The following is a 6,000-nucleotide window of genomic DNA, read 5'->3' as shown; positions in this document are numbered from 1 at the left end:
TATTATTCCCAATTATTTAGGTATGCAAAAATTTGCAGTAATTACACAGATTTTAAAAATAGATGTAAAAAGCTGAGCGAAAAACTGATCTTAAGAGGTTTTTCTGCCAAAAAAAATAGTTGGCAATTCCAAAAATTTAGTTTTATGTATCATGAACTTTTAGGTAAATATACAAAAAATTATAAAGAAATACTGAATTATATTTTAATATGATTTCTCTCTCGCTTTTCTTTTTTGGAATTTTGAATTTCTAGACTGTTTTCAAACAAGCTTGAAGAACTTTAAATCGGTAATTGGTTCCAGATAGCAATAAAAGACTTTTTTTTTATAACTCACATCTGGACTAGTCTTCATTTGTTCCGGAATGGTCTTTGCTCAGTGACCTCTAGGATTTTATTAAGGAAACAATGAAACTCATTTTGTATGTAATTTTTAATAGCTTTACTAGTATGCATGTATTTCCCAAGTTTTACCTGACATAGGGATACCATATAGATCTTATGGTAGAGGCTCCACCGTGCCGTGTAAAGAAAGTAAAGCCTCTAAACCCGTTAAGGCAGGTGGTATTTCTTCTGATGAGCCCTAATGGAAGGTTCTACTTGGAAATATTTTGCTAGATTTAAGGTGCTTTTGCTTGCAAATTTATAACGACTTACATTTATTGATGACGACTTTGCATGGATTTGGACATTTCTATTTGGTTGATGGTTCAGCTATACTGTTTGGTCCTAGGTAGTTGGATAGATGAGTAAGGTCAAAACCTCGTTCAAGTACACATTTGTCTCAATTGCTGGATTAGGATGACAGTTTTTTTTTTTTTTTTTTTTTTTTTTTTTTTTCTTTTTTTTTCTTTCCAAGTAATTACCTCTAAAATATTATATGAATCCAGGTTGGATCTAGTGCTGGTGGACGAATCATCAAATATTCCTCCCCGGTGGACTTTAACCCTGGTCCAGGTTTTACCTGAAATTGATGATTATTTTGCCAATTTATTACTTTTTTTTAAATGGTAGTATTAAGCAGACGCTCTATTTAGGGTAGAGTTTTTTGAAGTTTTTTTTTTTTTTTTTGTATGATTAGTTAGAGTAAACTTATTACTTGTGGACTTTTGGCTTGGCTTTTGGATATGTTTTGGACTTAGTATTGTTTGTCGTCTTGGTTTTGTTTGATTTATTATTTTATATGGAATAATAATGGCAATGATAATATGCAAAGGGGTCTGCTAAACATTAGTAAGTGCAATGGTTGTTGTTTTATTTGCCAAGATAACTTCATACCTCGAAATTATGTTAAAAGCACTTTATATAATAAAAATTTTCTATGTTTATTAACTGGACAGGTAAATTGTAAAACAAATAATATTATCTATTTACTAGAATGTAAAAATTGTCCATTATAATGTGAAGGGTAAATAATTAATAACATACATAAGATATTTTCGAGACATAAAACTACAATTACCAGGGAAAAAACTATCAATTATCTAGTTTAACATTGTAATAATGGTACTTGCTCAGTATCTAATCTAAATATTATAATTTTAGAAAATCTGGACCTAGAAAACTTTACTAAAGAAGAGAAAAATAATAAATTACGCAGACGAGAAGATTATTGGATCCATGCTCTGGGTACCGCGTATCCTTTTGGGCTAAATGATCGAGTTGCGAAATACGGAGAGACATGTCCAGTGTAGTTGCCAGCTGTATCAGTGGGTTTACTGGGCACCATTCTTTCAAGAGCCCCACGAAACGTAAAAACCGATCAAGAGTACGTATGAAAAATAATAATAAGAACGATTTACATTTAAATCCAATTTTAATAGATTTATGCCACATATTTAAGACTAATAGGATGGCTAGTTTAATAAAATCTTTAAATAAGTTATCAAGGAATGATTTAATAAAAGTATTCTGGATTGCAAAAAAAAATACAACATGTAACTCGAAAACTAAATTAATTTATGATGCAGTTTCTATTTTAGCTAAATCAAAATTTATTTCAAAAGAAAATAAATCTGATAAGATTGTTAATAAGGATAATACATTATATTTGTCTTTTAATTTTAGTTCTAAACAAATAGAAGATATTAATTTGCCCAGAATCTTAAACCAGCGGAGAGTGAAAAATGCCACTTCAGAGTAATTGGATGTATAATGACAGTAAGTTTTTAACGTATAAATTTTCAAAAACGATGGGTCGAATGATTTTTAAATTTAATTTAGTACTTAAAAAACTTAACGAGGAGATTAATTGGAAACCGGTTTGTAGTTGCGAGCAATTTTTACCGTATGTGGATCAAAATTACGAGCATGTTGTAACGAGGGATTTTTCCATTATAAAGCATCTTGATCTTCAAAATATAATGAAAATGGGGGCTAAATTCCGTCTTTCTTACCGCATAAAGCCAGCAGATATTCTTAGGGGATTAAAGAATGATTTAAATTTATTTATTGATATATGGTGCAAGAAGGAGAAAATTACTAAAGACAGATTTCAGAATTGGATAAATTTGATTTTGACTAGTGTACAAAATAGCATGTATAGAATTAATCCAACAAATTCTGAGAAAAATTCAATATTTTATAAGGCCAATATGAAACAAGCAATTGCTAATATACAGAATGAATTTGTAATTGTACCAGTTGATAAAGCTAGCAATAATTTTCCCATAGTTTGTCAGAAACTCTATTGTGATATTTTATCAAAAGAGTTACAAACAATAAATACATATGAAAAGGCTCATATAGAGGAGAATAGTCTAATTGAAAATATAGAAGAAAGAATTTTGAAAAAATTCAATATTAAAATAAATGATAATGATAAAAAGTTTCCTTTCTTATTGGATTTTTCTATTTTATTGGACAATAAAATTTCATAAAAATCCACCAAAACCACGTTTTATTGCTGGGGCAGCAAGGTGTCCAACCAGAATTGCGGCTACTGACCTATCTTTAATTTTAGGAAAAATTAGAAATAAATTTAAAGCATATTGCTCCGGAATTTAAAATTATTCTAACTTTAACCCATATTGGAGTGTTAATAACTCGTTACAAGTGATAGATTCTTTGGCTAATGTTTCAGCTAAAAGAGTCGATTCATTTGATTTTACTACTCTGTATACAAATTTGTCACTTAATTTAGTATTCGAAAAATTGAAAATGGTCATAAAGAAATCTTTTCTTTTGTCTAATATCGGATTTTTGAAAATTGATACTTTTAATAAAAAAGCCCGATGGACGAATTTCTTTAGAAGTACTATTAATTCAAGATGTTATAGCTTGGATATGGTATGTGATTTATTGGAATTTGCTCTATTTAATACTTTTATAAGATTTAATGGTAATTTATATAAACAAACTGTTGGCATTCCTATGGGTGGGAATGCGAGTCCATTCATAGCGGACTTGTTTTTAAGTCAATTAGAATACGAATATATGATAAATAAAAATAGCCCAAGCAATGTAAAATATAACCTTTCAAATAATAAAAGATATCTGGACCTTTTAGTAATAAATTGTGCAGAGTTTATTGAGATTTCAAAAAATATCTATCCACAAGAGTTAATTCTGGAGCCTAGCTATGGGATAGGACACTCTGGCCATTTCTTAGATTTAAATATTAATATTTCAGATAATAATAAATTAGTTTTTAAAATATATAATAAAACGGATGATTTTTTTTGAAGTATTTAATTTTCCATTCCTTGAAAGTAATATACATTCAAATATTACTTAGTCAGCTTATTATTCCCAATTATTTAGGTATGCAAAAATATGCAGTAATTACACAGATTTTAAAAATAGATGTAAAAAGCTGAGCGAAAAACTGATCTTAAGAGGTTTTTCTGCCAAAAAATTAGTTGGCGATTCAAAAAATTTAGTTTTATGTATCATGAACTTTTAGGTAAATGTACAAAAAATTATACAGAAATACTGAATGATATTTTAATATAATTTCTCTTTCGCTTGTCTTTTTTGGAACTTTGAATTTGTCGACTGTTTTCAAACAAGCTTGAAGAACTCTTAATCTGTAATTGGTTCCGGATATCAATAAAAGACTTTTTTATAACTCACATCTGGACCAGTCTTCATTTGTTCCAGAATGGTCTTTGCTCAGTCACCTCTGGGATTTTATTAAGGAAACAATGAAACTTATTTTTTATGTAATTTTTAATAGCTTTACAAGTATGCATGTATTTCACAAGTTTTACCTAACATAGGGATATCATATAGATCTTACGGTAGAGGCTCCACTGTGCCGGGATAGAAAGTAAAGCCTCGAAATCCGTTAAGGCAGGTGGTATTTCTTCTGATGAGCCCTAATGGAAGGTTCTACTTGGAAATATTTTGCTAGATTTAAGGTGCTTTTGCTTGCAAATTTATAACGACTTACATTTATTGATGACGACTTTGCATGGATTTGGACATTTCTATTTGGTTGATGGTTCGGTTATACTGTTTTGTCCTAGGTAGTTGGATAGATCAGTAAGGTCAAAACCTCGTTCAAGTGCACATTTGTCTCAATTGCTGGATTAGGATGACAGTTTTTTTTTTTTTTTTTTTTTTTTTCTCGCCAAGTAATTACCTCTAAAACATAATACATTTGGCGCAAACTGATCCACGTAGGGAAAAGATGCTATTATAGAGTTACTTCAGTGACGACACCAGAGTAACTGGGGAAAAATAAAAAAAACCCTGTAAATTACCTGAATTATTCAGTTGCGAAATAATCCTTTTGTTAGATATTACTGAAGCAAATAGTTTTGGTCTAGCATGTAAAATGGTCCCCTGGTGATTATTTAAAATTTTAACTCCCTTATTGACTGTTGATTCACTCTTTAGAAGATTATCATAAATTGGGTCAATATTTAAATTACCTGTGTCCCTATTTATCGAAAGGTTAGAAAACATATGTTTTTTAATTTATATGGCTTCCTTCGCCCATTGAGTGTACCCCTTACCATTTGAATTAGCTAAGGCCTCATCAAATTTTACAAAGTGATCTGGTTGAAACCATTTATGTTCTGCTAAAGCTGAAACAAAAGTTTCTGGAGGCTTGATTAATTGTAGTTTTTTATTCTATTGAATTTCGGTGTTCAATAAACCTTTCAACAAATTGTTGGTGAGTCCTACCAATATAGAACTTCCCACAAGAACACGGAATTTTATACACCCCACTTACTAAGTTTCTCTGGGTTAAATCCTTTCCAGAACTAAAGAAACGACCCATTGGCCTCAACGATTGGAAACATGTATCAATACCAAAATTACGCAAAACCCGTGAAAGTTTCTCACCCAAACCATGTACATATGGCAATGAAATGAAAATTTTTGATACATCTAAATCTAAAGACTGAGAACCCTACTATCATGTTTAACAAATCTATTTTCAATTAATTTGTCAATGAACTTAATTGGGTATTCTTTATAAAACAAAATATCCCTCAAGTATAACAAGTCTGAATTCAGAAATTCCTGGGAACAAATTCTAAAGGCTCTATCCACTAGTGAAATTACAACCCCCCGTTTCACCGACATAGGGTGGCAAGAATGAAAATTCAAATTTTTTGTCATGGCTGGCCAGTTCGGCTTAAGATCTTTCAGCTGGACATTTAGCTTCCAGCATCCACTTGCACAAAGGAAAATGGACGTGACGTTGCTATTCAACAGACGGAGCTTTAGACGCAAAGAGAGTATTTTTTGCATCGCCATACTGGTTTCAGTTTGTCGACTGCCGATGTTAATTGTCCAATTCTCCTTTTTATCTCGTTGACTATTCCGCCATCATATTCGATCCAACTTCCAAGATATTTGAACTCCTGGACTTGTTCCATCGTTTTTCCGTTGTATTTAAGGATCAAAGGTGAGTTGGATGTGGCCGAGCTTTTCGAGTCCCACTTTCTCAGCCTTGTCCTCTATGGTGTCAAGTAGGAACTGCAAACGTTGTTTAGGCTTTTCTAGAAGTACTACGTCGTCTGCAAAATTCAAGGCTGAGAGCTGC

The sequence above is a fragment of the Artemia sp. Qi Xiang Cuo genome, chromosome 6 (genome assembly GCF_049724085.1).
Source record: "Artemia sp. Qi Xiang Cuo chromosome 6, ASM4972408v1, whole genome shotgun sequence".
Classification (NCBI taxonomy): Eukaryota; Metazoa; Arthropoda; class Branchiopoda; order Anostraca; family Artemiidae; genus Artemia; species Artemia sp. Qi Xiang Cuo.
This window is presented reverse-complemented; position numbering follows the sequence as displayed.